This window comes from Protopterus annectens, chromosome 5.part0, assembly GCF_019279795.1.
Source record: "Protopterus annectens isolate FY-2018-M chromosome 5.part0, PAN1.0, whole genome shotgun sequence".
In the NCBI taxonomy this organism is placed as follows: domain Eukaryota; kingdom Metazoa; phylum Chordata; order Ceratodontiformes; family Protopteridae; genus Protopterus; species Protopterus annectens.
The window spans coordinates 706,692,872-706,710,164 of record NC_056735.1 but is presented as its reverse complement, the minus strand read 5'-3'; the positions used below and the strand labels follow the sequence as shown (position 1 = coordinate 706,710,164).

General features: G+C 38.4%; 1 protein-coding gene across 2 annotated transcripts in view; it reads right to left on the bottom strand.

Moving 5' to 3' along the window:
* The window catches only part of ARHGAP6 (Rho GTPase activating protein 6), a 1,747,989-nt gene that overhangs the window by 81,850 nt on the left and 1,648,846 nt on the right, over positions 1 to 17,293 (bottom strand). The window lies entirely within an intron of this gene.

Sequence of the window (17,293 nt, the reverse complement as noted above, 5' to 3'; positions counted from 1 at the left end):
ACACACACACACACACCATAGATATTTATTAAAGAAGTTCTCCACAGAGAGTGTGGGACAGACCTAGTGTTGAAAAGTTTTCAACACAGACTGAATAAGACCCCACTGACAATTTGACCATCAGTTGTACCCTAACTATGACTTCTGATTGCTCCAGCCCAAAGGTATAGCTTGCACTATGGTCTAGGACTGCTCTCAGGAAGGACTGGGCCCGGAAGTGGTGAAGTTATCACACTTTACAAGTCAAGCAGAGCTCTCAGAGTAGGCTGAGTGTGTCACCATTCTGAGTGAATCTTGATTTGTGTAATAATAATAATAATAATAATCATAATAATAGCAACAAAAAAGTCATGTATTTGAACTAATACTAATAACAGCAACAACAAAAAAGCCGTGTATCTGAACTACTTATGAAAATCTTATGGCCAGTTTGTGAACACACATGTAACGCAGGTACTAGGAGACCAACTTCTGTAACTGAATCTGCCTTACAGTGGTTTTTCATTTGTTTTCAAAAAAATAATTTTTATGATGAGCGTATTAATAGGTAACAGTTTATATTAGTCTTGTCTGGCACAGTTGTTCCCAAATCAGGGATAAAATTTGGCAGGTATACTTCAGCTAATTATTTCTTCTGATGGCTATTATTAAGGATTGCTACCTCCTGCTTGATCTTTGTTTTACTGCATAGATGGTCAGAAGTACAGTTTAATATTGTCACCTCAGCCTTTATACAACATGGGCTAAAACTTCAGCAATCCACATTACTATCTTACAAGTATTTCATATTAACTGCAAGTCTATCTTCTGTAGAAAAGCTCAGTCTAGGACATATTTACTGAAAATGGGGTAATGGGAGGACTCTAGTCTGTCTAGTTCCCATCACATAAAAATATCTCACAAATCACTAAACAGTCCTCTGCATGGATATTTCATATGTTACAGGAACGAATGAACAAGTTATCATTTATACAACTATTTCTTAGATGGGTTTTTAATAAAGTTTACTTTTAACTGTTTTGAATCTGTACATATAACAATAAAATAATCAAGAAAAGATTAAAACTGGATTATATGATTTGGTCATCTATTATATATCTATAGGACATGTGCAACTTCAAATTCATAGCCTCATAAGTAAGTACTAGACTAGCTGACCTTGCAGGCTCTTTTAATTCTAAATAACTTCAGTTTTTTGTGCTGAATTAACCTATCCCTTTTGATATTACAGTGGCCTTATCCATTCCATGGTCGATAATTATATATTACCCCTAGTGAGAATACCATAGAATATTTAAGGGGACCCATGCAGTGAATAAAGCATTTAGGAACTGCCTCTGTCCACTAGGATGCAGTCCTGGGTTAAATTTTCTGTTTCCCATTTGTAGATCCAAGTTGCACTTGAATATGGACAAAGGATGAGCTTTGTTTTACACTGATGGTAAGTCTGTTGCAGTCATATTTAACATGTAGTTCATAACTATGAATTGCAGCCTGCTACATACAATAACGATCTTGTTTGTAATTTTGCATCCAAATGACTCTCAACAGTAGGTTGACTGCAGTGATGCTTGCCTATTTTTTCCCCACTGTACAAGAGTTGGTCACAGCATAATCATCACAAATGAAACTGTCACTGCCTTTTTCACTACATTTAACTTGTCCATACTGTGGGTGAGGTATGCAATGGGCAGACAATGAAGGTGTCCCAAACTATGTGATGACTTTTAACTTGATCAACTCCCTCTCAGTTTAATTAGTAAAGCCACTGCTCTTCTTTAGCACACATTCCTTCACATGGAACAAGAAAAGAGGATCAGTTCTTCTAACACACACATGTGTACACATCAGCGCTACCACATATACACATATATACTTTATACATATACATCTATATATATATATATATATATATATATATATATATATATACATATGTGTGTGTGTGTGTGTGTGTGTGTGTGTGTATGCGCGCATGTGTATATTGTATGTATGTATATATATATATATATATATATATATATATATATTTATATATATATGTGTGTGTGTGCATGTATACATTTTATATATATATATATATATATATATATGTACATATATATATATATATATATACATATATAGATATATAAATATAAATATATGGTTTCGCTACTAAATCTCGAATTACAGAATCCCAAGACTCTGAAGCCCGAAGACCAGAATCTTGAGATTCCATAATATTTAAATTAAAAAAGAAAAAAAAAAAACATTTACAAGGTATATGCAGGGGGCAAGCCCCCCTGCACCCTCCCACACCCCCTGCACTTAAATATACCAACTCCGAGATTGCACTACAGTGGAGTGAATGGCAAAATTTCCATTCTGCTCTGCACAGCACTATTTTGCCGTTCATTCCACTGTGGTGTGATCTCGGAGTTGGTGTATTTAAGTTGCAGGGGATGTGGGGGGTGCAGGGGGGCTTGCACCCTGCATATGCTTTAAAAACTTTTTTTTTTGTTTCGATATTATGGAATCTGGAGATTCTGGTCTTCAGGCTTCAGAGTCTCGAGATTCCGTAATCCGAGATTTTATAGTGAACCCGATATCTATCTATCTATATATATATATATATATATATATATATATATATATATGTGTGTGTGTGTGTGTGTGTGTGTGTGTGTTTTTGCATGGATCTTTACAGGTTGATGGATTCTTTAAATGTTTCACAACACACAACACACAACACACACACACACACACACACACGCAGTATACATATACACAACGACAGAATTTTAAGTTTTAGTACCACGTAAAAACAAAGAGCCACCACAACTTAAGCAAAATGAAGGCACAAGCAGAGCAGGGAAACAGAATATATGCCAATAATCAATTGAATACCGAAAATGGTTTAAAACAATTTATTCCACTGCCGACTAAAACTCATAAAAAAGCATTCAGAAGAAGTCTCTGATTTGAGATAGATGAAAGCGCTTAATCTGAATGTTTTTTTTATGTGAGTTTTAGCCGTGCAGTGGAATAAATTGTTTTCAACCGTTTTCGGTATTCAATTGATTCTTGGCATATATTGTCTTCCTCTGCTCTGCTTGTGTCTTCATTTTGCTCGCATTTTAAGTTTTGGCAGGGTGCCAAAAGTATTTAGTCTAAATTGTTTTCAGCCCACAAGTTCAAGTACAATAGTCTGTGTTGTGACCTGTGTCAAATATCTAATTTCAGCTATTTATAGGATCTTTATTAGACTTTCCCACGACTGACACAAACTAAATTGCAAAACTCTAATCAGGTCTTTGGCAACAGAATGCATATGGTAGAGAATCACAAACTCAAAGTGGAGTGCTGCAAACCTCATGTTTCATGTCATATTTATTATAACTTTTATTTATCAGTTTGTTTATTGCATACATGGCCTGGCTCACTGACCCTTATTAGCCACAAGTGAAGAACACTGTTTAGCACAAAAAAGTTACAGTCATACAGTTAGTTGGTTGAGCAACTGACAGATGTTGATACACTTCAAACATATATAACAAAATAGATTAAAATCGAAAATGTAAGTTATAATATATTTTCTCAAAGTTATATAGCATTGCAGTGCGGTAGTTGCAGACACAATAAGACATATTGAAATAAAGCATTAAGAACAACACTGCATAACTTTTAAGTATGTTATAGGTTGCAGAGTCCAGCATGTGTACAATCCATCCATGAACCCTCAGATATTAACACTCATGTTCAGCAAGGTGATACACCTTTAATTTGAAAACCCTGTAGTTTTCTGGTTTCTGATTTCAGCAGGAAGCTGATTTGAGCAGTCAGGTCCAGTCTTTGGTAGGCCCTTTATTCCATGCTATGTTTAATCCAAGATAGGGCTTCATGGGTGGGGGGTGGGGGGGGTTACATCCTAATTTCTGCCTATGTGCAAGTAGCTGGGCAGTTTTGATTGCAGTGGGGCACAATGCTAAAGGCTAAGTAATTTAAACATCCTTGTAGCTTGACTTAGTGTTCTTCTGACAATCACAAGAAGTCAGTGTGCTTTCTGAAACAGTAGCCAGTAATGGATTCTAGGTCCTGCAAGATGGATAAATATATAAAATGTATTCATGGCCATAACTTTCCTTGCTTTGTAATACATTTTGTTACCCACTATTTCAACTAACAAGTATTTGTCACCAATATAATAAAACTGAACAGGACCAACATAATAAAACTGAACAGGACCATAAAAAGATGTAAAAAAGTGATTATTCTGTATTCATAATGGTGAGTGCCAACAGACTGGAAAATGAAACAAAATCCAAGAGAAGAGCAAATCTCAGACATAGCTCTTCTCCTTTAAACTTTTTTTGCAGGGGGGCATGCCTCCTGCATCCCCAATGCAGGGAGAAGGTCTCCCCAATCTCAGTCTTGTATATACCAAGTCTGAGATCAATATACCTAGGAGAAAAGGGAGTGTACTGGGAAATGGCCATCTTGGACTGAATAAATGTAAGTTTTTTTTTCTGCCATTCAGTCTCTGTGTTTTTGTTCTTGTTCTGTCATGTCTCAACATTTCAAATGGTTACCAAAAAAGGAATATGGAAAGTTGTGGGAAGTGTCATTAAAAAGGTAACTGTTGGATGTGGTCTGAATGTTTAGGCAAAATGTCTCCTTTTGTCAATAATGTGCATACTTAATTATGTTGGAAACCTGAATGGCTATGTGTTCACATCCAAAAAGAAAAATACTGAAAATATATTTGGAAGGGAAAACAAACAAGAATGTAAATTCTGACTTAATATCAAAGTCAGGCGATAGTCCAATAATGTCTAAACTTCCTTTGTCTGCTAACCTGTTTTAAAGTAAACGAGAGAAATAAGACATATATATATATATATATATATATATATATATATATATATATATATATATATACAGATTTATAGCACTGAAGAAGTTAATGGTAAGTTCCCAACAACTAATGATAGCCCACAAACAGTGATGGATATTAAGTAAAATTTGAAAAACACAACAACAACAAATAAAATAAACACAGATCAACAACAGTTTGTGAGAGGTTATTACCCTGTTCCACAGTCAATGAAAATGATTTGCAGAAAAGCCTCTCAAGCTACAGGGCCAGCTGTGGGTTAAGTTTGTGCAACTATGGTAGACTTCCTTCCAGGAGGTTTATAATACCAGTCATTCTTCCAGTGAGTTCAAGTGGAGACTAAGAACAGCAGCAGACAGAACTGCATGACAGTTAATGGAGATTGAGCATGAAAGGTTATGTTTTATCATGGATGATCACTAGTGTAAATAATGAAAAGGAATGGGGATCTTGTCATGTGTCAGACCTATGCAGAACCTCCAGCTGATGCAATATCTCAGCCCTCGCATCGAAAGAGAACTTTTTCATACCTTCTTAAAACATACATACCAATTTTGTGGTAAAGCCACATGTTCCGGGTTAGAGAAAGCCCATGCCCTCAGTAGAGGTACATTAACAGGTTGCAGCACTGTGCTTGCTTACCTGCTACAAGTTCTGATCTATTAAGATATTATACACTACTAGGGCAGTACTAACAAACTGTGGCCAGGGCTTATGATAACGAGTTCTCTGCATGGTAGGTGGGATCTGCCAAAGGTGCATCAACAATAATATGCAGAAAAAAACAGAGGTGCAAATGAACAAAACTGAAGTGATAGAAAGATAAAAAAGTTTGTATAAAAAGTAGCAAAACATATACAAACTAAAATAAAAAGTTTAATAGCAGCAACAACAGACTTAGAATTCAGAACAAAAAGGAATAGCTTATGGGTGTAATACACTCTGTGGCATAGGGGGATGGAGCCCTGGCTAGGACTAAACTAACCTGGTAATAGCATGGGCAGTGAACAAGCTCATTGATAAGGGAGAAGTGTTAAGAGGCACAGTTCACTCACCTCACCTAGGGTGGCGGTTAAGGAGTAAGTCACAGAGGCAAGACTACCACTAAAAAGCAATGATGCAGGCAAGTGACACTGAGGGAGCCATCTACTTGCAAACACAGGCAGAGTCAGATCATTGTCAAATAATACTATAGGCAGTGTAATGGATCAGGTCCCAAGCAACCATTCAGTGTCCTATTACTTGGCTATCTCTCCCCAACAATGTTCAAACATGTTAGTGTGAATACCATTTTCTTCTTGACTTCTACAATGATTAGAGATATTTGGATTTATTCTAAAACTTTTATTTCAAATTTTATAGTACCAGCACTGATAGCCATTTGCTAAACAAAACAATACAGTCTCACAATGAAAACAGAGTTAAAATATGGAACTGTAAATTTCTCTCGTCTTGAAACTCACATTAATTGAAAATGCATCAAAACTCATACTTATTGAAACTACTTCTCACCAGTGGCAGATTAAGTGTACCTTTGGGCTTTTTTCAAATCATGGGCACTTGCACACATTTTTAGGACCATGCATAAATGCATGTGTTCGTTGATTCACCTTTTTGATTGTATTAAATTATATTCCTTGTTTAATACAGCAACACTTCTTATAGTATGTTTTAAATTTGCAGTTTTGAACATTTTCCATTAAGCAGTAAAAAAAATGTATGAACCATAGTAATGACAAAACTACACATTTTAGAATATTTCAACCATAAGAGGGCCACTGAGATTACTGTCATTATAACCAAACAATATCAGTCAATATGCATAATCACTGTAGAAGTAAGTTATCTGAATAATTTCACATTAAAGGGAACTATTACTAATGCAGAGGTTGCTTCTGGCAAACAACTTTGCATTTCAGTGCTTTATGTTGCTTTATGCTTAAAACCTCAGCTTTGGCCGGCTAAGATTTAGCTGTATTAAAATAGACGTATAAGAGAATTTAAGTACCTTTTATCTGCACTTTTTTCAAATAATACAGCATTTTAATTGATTTATTTGTGTTGCATTGAATATTAACTGAATTGGAAGTTTTGACACTGCTTTTTCAGTTAGTGCTTGCTAGATTTTTATTGCCTGTTAGTAATTGCGGGTAAGGGTAGTCTCATTCATTGATATCCTGTCACTGCCTATTTTAGTGGTACATTTTGGAATATTTTCTGCTTAAAACCTCAGCTATGGCCGGCTAAGATTTAGCTACATTCAACTGGAAGTATAAGAGAATTTAAATACCTTTTATCTGCACTTTTTTTCAAATAATACAGCATTTTAATTGATTTATTTGTGTTGCATTGAATATCAACTGAACTGGAAGTTTTGACTCTGTTTTTTCAGTTAGTGCTTGCTAGATTTTTATTGCCTGTTAGCAATTGCAGGGGGTAGTCTCATTCATTGATATCCTGTCACTGCCAATTTAAGTGGTACATTTTGGAATATTTTCTGCTTAAAACCTCAGATTTGGCCAGCTAAGATCTAGCTGCATTCAACTGGACGTATAATAGAATTTAAGTACCTTTTATCTGTACTTTTTTCAAATAATACAGCATTTTAATTGATTTATTTGTGTTGCATTGAATATTAACTGAATTGGAAGTTTTGACTCTGTTTTTTTCAGTTAGTGCTTGCTAGATTTTTATTGCCTGTTAGTAATTGCAGGCAGGGGTAGTCTCATTCATTGATATTCTGTCACTGCCTATTTAAGTGGCACATTTTGGAATATTTTCTGCTTAAAACCTCAGCTATGGCCGGCTATGATCTAGCTACATTCAACTGGAAGTATAAGAGAATTTAAATACCTTTTATCTGCACTTTTTTCAAATAATACAGCATTTTAATTGATTTATTTGTGTTGCATTGAATATTAATTGAACTGGAAGTTTTGACTCTGTTTTTTCAGTTAGTGCTTGCTAGATTTTTATTGCCTGTTAGCAATTGCAGGGGGTAGTCTCATTCATTGATATCCTGTCACTGCCTATTTTAGTGGTACATTTTGGAATATTTTCTGCTTAAAACCTCAGCTATGGCCGGCTAAGATTTAGCTACATTCAACTGGAAGTATAAGAGAATTTAAATACCTTTTATCTGCACTTTTTTTCAAATAATACAGCATTTTAATTGATTTATTTGTGTTGCATTGAATATCAACTGAACTGGAAGTTTTGACTCTGTTTTTTCAGTTAGTGCTTGCTAGATTTTTATTGCCTGTTAGCAATTGCAGGGGGTAGCCTCATTCATTGATATCCTGTCACTGCCAATTTAAGTGGTACATTTTGGAATATTTTCTGCTTAAAACCTCAGATTTGGCCAGCTAAGATTTAGCTGCATTCAACTGGACGTATAATAGAATTTAAGTACCTTTTGTCTGCACTTTTTTCAAATAATACAGCATTTCGATTGATTTATTTGTGTTCCATTGAATATTAACTGAACTGGAAGTTTTGACTTTGTTTTTTCAGTTAGTGCTTGCTAGATGTTTATTGCCTGTTAGTAATTGCAGGTGGGGGCGGTCTCATTCATTGATATCCTGTCACTGCCTATTTAAGTGATACATTTTGGAATATTTTCTGCTTAAAACCTCAGCTTTGGCCAGCTAAGATCTAGCTGTATTCAACTGGGCATATAATAGAATTTAAGTACCTTTTATCTGCACTTTTTTCAAATAATACAGCATTTTAATTGATTTATTTGTGTTGCATTGAATATTAACTGAACTGGAAGTGCTGACTCTGTTTTTTCAGTTAGTGCTTGCTAGATTTTTATTGCCTGTTAGTAATTGCAGGTGGGGGTAGTCTCATTCATTGATATCCTGTCACTGCCTATTTAAGTGGTACATTTTGGAATATTTTCTTCTTAAAACCTCAGCTTTGGCCAGCTAAGATCTAGCTGTATTCAACTGGACGTATAATAGAATTTAATTACCTTTTATCTGCACTTTTTTCAAATAATACAGCATTTTAATTGATTTATTTGTGTTGCATTGAATATTAACTGAACTGGAAGTGTTGACTCTGTTTTTTCAGTTAGTTCCCCACCCACCTTCCCTGTTTTTGTTTTTGTGTTAATCTTGGTGGCTTTGAAACTGCCCGCCCCTCTTGTAAATTTGTGTTTGGATACTCCTTCTGGGCCCATCTCATTTGCTCATTCATCTGAGTGCAGTGAGATCATATTCGGATTTCAGGCACTCCTACTGTGTATAAAGAGAGCATCTGGAAAAGAAAAAAAATGTTTTTAAGCTTGTTTCCTGCCTTTCCTGTAAGTGGTCTAGACTATTTGTTGGCTTCTGAGCACCCAAGCCTTTCTGTATTGGAGGGAAGCCTTCTAGCTTAATTTTGTTTCTTAGAACTAGCCAGTTTTCTAGTTTCAGCACTCAAATCTGTTTCTTTGAACTCAGCACTTGTTCAGAACTCATTGTAAGCACTAAATAAGCTGCAAATTACTAAAGCACTCAACTTTCCTCACTTGTCTAGAGGAAAGCAGTTTTGAGTACTTAATAAATAAACACCTATCCAGGCATGTCTAAGTGTCAGCTCCCGGTGATTTCTCCTGCCTACCTGATGAATCTGGGCATCTTGGGGCAATGCAGCAATTGCTTCATGTACACAGACAACCCTCTCCTCCTACCACCCAACACTACAACCTGTGAGAGATGCACTTATATAGCCAAACTGGAAGCAAAACTTTCTTTACCCAAGACTGGACTAGACAGTCAAGAGGAGAAGGAAAACACTTGCACCATACCACACTCATTACATAGTCCCTCAAAACCTACACCACCAAAACACACACATAGAAACACAAAACACACACCTACATTCACGGCGGCTCTCAATAAAAACCTGTCCAAGCATCAGGGGCCTTCAAAGCAAAAACACAAGCAAACTCCACCCCCCAACACAACCCAAATGACACACAGCCCACAAACTCAGTGTGGCACTCAACCACAGCCCATAAGGCATAACAATGTACCCAACACTCTAGTCATAGTTGACTCTATAGTCAGGCACACTGATGTTCCACTCACCAGGCTAAACAAGGAGAAAGTTGCTGTCAGCTGCCTGTCAGGTGCCAGGATCCACCACATAATGCATGCACTCAGGTCACTCCACAACAAGTACAGTTATGACACTGTCATTGTCCATGTTGGTGTGAATGACCTGAGATGTACCTCCCTGGACTACATGAAAAGAGACATGGAAGAGCTCTCCAATCTTGTAGCCTAGGAAGATATAAATCTAGCCCTGAGTAGCATCCTGCCATTACCCAGAATGATAACACAGTACAAGGACAAAATGATTGACTTCAACAATTGGCTAAGCTTCTGGTGTCATTCTAAGGGGATCCAGTATTTGTCTGCCTGGGACGACATGATCGACAGACAATGATGCTTTGCCAGAGATGGCCTGCACCTGTCGCCCTTGGGATTCTGGATACTGGCTAAGGCTCTTGCCACCCCTATAGTGCCTTTTTTACACAAAGTTCAAATGACAAATTCACCACCGCAACAGGTACAAGCAAGCAAAATCTGAGGGTAATGCTACTCAATGCTAGAAGTCTAAACCTCAAATGCACTCACTCGAGGCACTCCTTAAAATGGAGAACATCAACATCTGTGCAGTGACAGAGACCTGGTTCAAAGCTCCAGAGAGCACCCCTTATAATTCATACCACACCTTTCGGCCACCTAAGTCAGAATGAAACACTAATGGTGGAGGCGTGTCCATATTCATTAAGGATATTCACACCTCCAGGCTAGTTGCACAGCATAATGCATCCAAGATTATCCAAGTGCAACTAACTCTGGGCAAGGCCGCAATCCAAATTGTAGCTTGCTACAGACCCCCCACCATGCCCCAGGATTCCCACTGCTCATTTCTTGATACACTGGAAAGTATTAGGGTACAACCCAACATCGTAATAATGGGTTATTTCAACTACCCCACCATTAACTGGAAAAACTACGCATGTACCAACTCTTTTGCTCAACGTTTTCTGGAATTCATAAATTCCAATGCCTTGGATCAAATTATTGACACCCCCACCAGGGGCAGCAATATCCTAGACCTGGTCTTTACCAACATGGGCAACCAGTGTTCCACACCAGAGGTCAATTCCTCGTTGGTCAGATCCAACCACAAGCTAATCACCCTAGACATCCACATCCCGCCCCCACCCCCAATTAGGGAAACCACTGTAAACAACTTCTCCAAAGCCAACTTCACACTTCTTAAAACAGAAGTGGCAAACTTCATGACACCCATGCAGACGGACAATAGAGGTACAACTGCTGAATCCTACACAAATGCACTTTATAAGCACTTACACGAGTGCATGGATCATGCTATTCCTAATAGAACCAAGATGCTATCCTCTAAAAAAAGGAAGCCAATCTGGTCGTCCTCTGCTATAAATAAACTCTATAACAGTAGAAAAAAACTGTAGCAAAAAAAGAGTAAAATCCTATGACTGGAGGAACTCCCTGGTCAACCTCAGTAAGAAGCTGAGATCCCTCATAAAATCCTCCAAAGCTAGTTACGAAAACAAAATTGCCACTGACTCTAAAGACAACCACAAAGCATTCTATAGCTATGTCAAGAATCTCAATGGCAACACTCAGATCTGCTCTGAGTTACAGCTCAATGGCACTACATATACAGAACCAACTGATATTGCCAACATCCTGGCAGATAGGTTCAGTGCTAACTTTACCCCCCTCTCACCCCTTAGAGGGCCCATCTCTATACAGGAAGAATGCAAAGTTCCTGTAATCATGGCTGCACAGGTAAAAAACACACTCTCCAAAGCCAAGAACACAGCATTCATGGGGCCTGAAAATATCCCAGGCTGCATTCTACATGAACTACAGAATGAACTGGCACCCTACCTAAGTACCATGTTCAATCATAGCCTCACCTCAGGCTTTGTGTCCACTGAATAGCGCACCATGATTGTTATCCCACTCCACAAATGGGGAGCCACGACAGACCCCGGGAACTACCGCCCCATTAGCCTGACGAGCCTGGTCTGCAAGGCCATGGAATGTATTATCATGGAACTCATAAACAAAGGCAGTGGTAATCTCCAAACTCTGGACCCTACCCAGTTCAGATTTGTAAAAGGCAGATCATGTCTCCTAAACCTGATTGACTTCTTTGAAGCAGTCACCAAAGCCATAGATGAGGGTAAGGTGGTTCACACAGCTTATCTAGATCTTGCCAAGGCTTTTGACACCATCCCCCACTCTGGAATTATAGATAAGCTCATTAACTAGGTATAAATCTCTATGTCACAAGATGGGTTGCCAACTGGCTCATGGACAGAACCCACACTATGAAAGTAGCAGACTCCAAATCCGACTTCAGACCAGTGACAAGTGGAGTTCCACAGGGTTCAGTCCTGGGTCCTCTCCTGTTTGGTATCTACTTCTCTGAAGTACAGGCTAACACAGAAGGTCTTTGGCTAACAAAGTTTGCAGATGATTGCAAACTAGGAGCCATAATCAAAACGTCTAAAGATGTGGTCATACTACAAAAGGGCCTCACTGAGACAAATGCCTGGTGTCAAAGCCATGGCCTGAAGCTCAATGCCAAAAAGTGCATTGTCATCCCCTTTGGTAAAAACTCTGTACCCATGAACTACCACATAGCTGGTAGTCTACTTAATGCAGAAAATGTGATAAGAGACCTTGGGACACAGGTGGACAGTAGTCTCTCCTTTGATAATCACATCACTGCAGTGGTCAGGAAATCCTTCTATGTGGCTCACCTCATCACAAAAGGTTTCTCATCCAGAAAAAAGAGGTCATTGTTCCCCTCTACTCATCACTCATTAGACCCATTAGGTCATTGTTCCCCTCTACTCATCACTCATTAGACCCATTATAGAGTACAACACCCCTTTTGGTATGTACCTCACAAGACATCTATAGCAACTGGAAATGCCACATATATACTTCACAAAGAGGATTACTGGCCTCAAACAGATGTCCTACGCAGACCGTCTAAAAAAACTCCAGCTTTACTCCGTCGCATATCGCCTACTCAGTAATGATCTCTGCCATCATACAAAGCTATGTGAAACTCAGAGCTGTTGGACATGCTCCACTTAAAGAAATCCCAGTCCCTCTGAGCTACACGCTCTAGAGACCTAAACCTTTTCACCACAATAAACAGAACATGCTGGAGGGATAGATTCTGTCCCAGAGACTTCCCATACTCTGGAACAGACTACCTATCTATGTGAAACAGATCTCCTCATTAGCACTCTTCAAGAAAATTCTTGATGATTGGATGGGAAATAGGAAATTCACCCCAGGGATCACTTCTGTGGCTCTGCTCGACAGTGGGACAGGAAAATCATTTTCTTGGGTGGCGAAAGCCAGGGTACATTGTTGGCTAGGCTTATATAGGCCCTAGGGCCAATAGCCTAGTACCTACCTATGAACCTATGAACCTATGTATAAATGCAGTGTCTGTTAACCTTAAAGAGTAAAATACCTATGTTATTTAAAAAAAATGTTATGGTGATATGCAACTGGGAATGGTCGGCAAACTGACACCAGGCTCTTAGTTACTAGTCATCACATCCAATGCATGACACACTCAGAAGTACAGCACCCCTTCCTCACCATGCTGCAATCTAGTGTCAGCAATTCATTTACAAGTTGTGGGAATAAAATACAAATAACTAGCAAAGTAACCAGTAAGAATGAGAACCAGTGCCACTGTTAATAGCTTATATAGTTGGCATTACTAATATTCGCATTTCTTTTGACAGTCTGGTGAAATAGGACTGGTTATTTTTCCATCTGTTTTGCACTTTGAGTCTATTGGTTATCCAGAAATAATTAGCTATCAGTATTAAAACCATACTCTGGAATTCACTTGCAGACTCTGTTGTGACTAGCGACTTGGTTTTATATTTTACTTAAGTGGGTAGTATCATGGCTGTCAGTCTAGAGGTTGCATGTACTGCTGCAGTTAAATAAATATGGTATAACAAGTCAATCCTACAAGCACATGAAGTGAATATTATGAAAATCAGTGGTGCATTCATTGGGAGTATCAATCAGAAATGTAATTTTATAGAATAATAGGAAAATTATACAAGCCAGGAAAAACTCAACAGAATGGAGTTCACGTCAGTGGATGATCAGTCATCTGGATGTTTAGCCACCCACGAGCATTACCTGCTCTTACTTCTGAACTAAAGATACAAAATAGTTACAAGTCTAAAATCTAGCACTGTGGAACTGCATTGGCAATATGTGCTGGTTTTGAGAATATTCCCTCACTCTTAACCCTCAGGCCTTTATAAGGTAAGAAGTTCTTGATCAAGTTAATTGCACATCAGTTAATTTTAACTGTTTTAGCCTATCCAGCATGCTTACATATGGGATCGCACTAAGTATTGTTTCTAGATTTAAATATGTTATGTGAACTGTCACAAATTCATTATGATAGAAGTGACTTGATTAAGAAAAGTACTACAGATTTATGAGGCAGGGCCCTCTGGTCACAAACCTATAATGATTGTAATCTTAATACTGAGGTTTCTCACTTGTGCTTCTAACACATATAAGATTGTCATTGCCTCCACTTAAATATATCGGTCAGTATTTATCTGGATCCAGAAAAGAAGCCACCACTGTGTATGTAAGAACTTTGAAAATATTACTTTATCATTAAGCATTTTCCACACTTGTTACCAGACTTCTTACTGAGATTATGAATAGTACATTCAGATATGTGAACAATAATCCCTCGTAGGAAATACTACAATGTCCCATACAGCTAGTGGGCAGACTTAGCCAGTTCATCTGCTGCCTTTTGCCACTCACCAATCTGTCTCTCCTCCCCTTATACCCTGTCACCTCTGTAACGCTCTGCCAATGAGGAGAAAATGAAATAAAAACAAATCTCGGCCATTCTCAGTGGTTACAACTGAATGTCTACCTCCTTCGCCCCACCCTAGCTACAGTTCTGAGACGGTGTTGTTTATTTTATTCTCAACAAATTTTACAACATATTCTCTGATAAATGGTATGTTATTTAAAAGCTCTAATTCTGGTCCACTTCTGTTTAAATATATTAAAACTGATGTCAGATCTTTCAGATAGTATCTTGCATATAGCTTTAAAGGCAGTGATGTTTCCTTCATCATGTATTCTTAATCAGTTTCTCAAAGTCCTGCTTTTTAGCCTGATATTCAGAAATCATTTCAAAATGCAGATCAGCAAAACTGGTTATGTTGTGTGTTAATGGCTGCATGATGAGAAGGTAATGAGAAACATTACAAAAACAAGCAGCTTGGTCTATGCAAATGAGGCAAAACAAGGTGGAAGAGTGATTTGGAAAGTATAAATCCTGGGTTCTGAAGTTGTACACACCAGTGAATTTAACACCGTGTACTCAGTGTTTATAGTAAGGCCATCAGAAAAAAAATCTTAAATAATGGCTCTCTTTGTCAGCACGAGCCATGGCAGTACACATTGTTGGCCTCAGAAGTGTCACGTTATCAGACTAAGCTTAATGTTTTGTACAGTTCTGTGTGGAGAGGGATATCATGAAAGATGTACTGGGCATGTGTTGACCTCGTGCAGCTCAGTGGGATTCATGGAGCACCAATCTAAGTGGATATCAAGGTATGCATGCTTCTGTATATAGCTACAGGGTCCATTCAGTGACCTATACGAGGAATCTCAGGAATCTGCCTTGAGAGTAGTCCATTAATTTCTCATTGCCATACTTCAAAATGTGGAAAGAGCATATGTGGTTTCCATGTACCAGTGAGGAGAAAAGAAATACATTGCAGGTGTTATACAATGTAGCCCATTTCCAAGAGTTACTGAGTGCCACAAACTGTACCACACTGAAATAAAGGCCCCATATGGGGAACCTCAAAAGAGGTATATGAACTGAAAAAGGTATCATTCCATCAACTGACAGCTGGTCTGTAATGTAAAGAATATATTCTACAATATGTATGCTGGCCACCCAGATAGTTTTCATGAGAGCACACTTGTGACCTGTATCAATATTTTGCAAGGGGTGACTTCGCCCAGGGATATCTTACTGGTAATGCTGGACATGCCCTGTAACCCTGCCTGATTCCACTCATCAGAAATCTGCAAAATTAATCAGACTAGGTGTGCAGTTATGCCCATGTGCAAACAAGAAATATTACAGAGTTTGTGTTTGGGCTGTTAAAGTCTTGCTTTTGCTGTGTGCATTCATCCAAAGGTGACCTGCATTATAAGCTCAGCACATGTGCAAATATGTTTAGAGTATGAGTAGTGTTACATAATATCATGCTGAGGAGGCAGATACAACAAAGGCAACTATAGGAGGAGCAGTTCCAGTACCCCAAGCATTGGAGGTAAAGCCTAATAAGGGTAATTGAAGGTCATTTAAATGACACCAGGCATATGTAAACCCCCCCCCACCCATATACCCAGTCATAAACCAGAAAGTAGCAGTAATTAGTTATTCTGAGGAAGTCCTTGATTTAGCAGGGACGAAAGCTTGGTTTATTTTGTGGATCCGATGTATCTTTTGCAATAAATATTACCCTTGTGGAATCTCTGCTGTGGAATTATTGTTGTTCGGGCATACATTGTGAATTCTTCTGCTCTGTTCGTGCCATTTCTTTCCATCTGTCAATAAGCCTACCCAAAATGTTCTCCATCTGCAAATGGGTGGGTTTATTGATAGATGGCTATATAATTTCACTGGCCAGTTGGGAGACTTTCCTCTGCTGATTCATTGAGTCTTGTCTCTGCCCCACACTGCCTTCTCCATCTAAGCCAGGGCTCAGTGGTGAGGGAGCCCAGAGTGGTAAGTAAGCTCTCACTGTTCTGTACAACCTGAACCTATTCCCCATCATGGTGTTTACCTCCCTTCTGTGTGTAAGCCCATCCCTGTCTGTTGTCCCATATACCCCATCACCATTGTCTTCCCTCTTTTTGTCTGAAGTTTTCTTCTCCATTGTGCTCCCTCTCCATCTTTATGTCAGACCCTCCACTCCCAGTCTAGTCTGTCTTCTCTGCTTGTTTATGTGCCCCTGTTACCTGCACTAACACTTCCTCTACCTTCCTTTACTACCTTCTCTAACTGATCTTCTCTTCATACACACATACCTACAGATATAAAAAATGGACAACTCACAAAAAAAGAGGTTCTCATTTTGTATTCTGCCCTCTACATGCATCTTCCTTTTCATCTCTTTTCTATATTGCTATTTACAACCTTCAATTTGTCCAAAAAATAGATGAGCATGGCTCACTCATTGCCTTTTAGACTTCCACATTACGGTTTATATTAGATGATTGAACTTGCAAAAGTTCGACTTTTATATGGTCTACA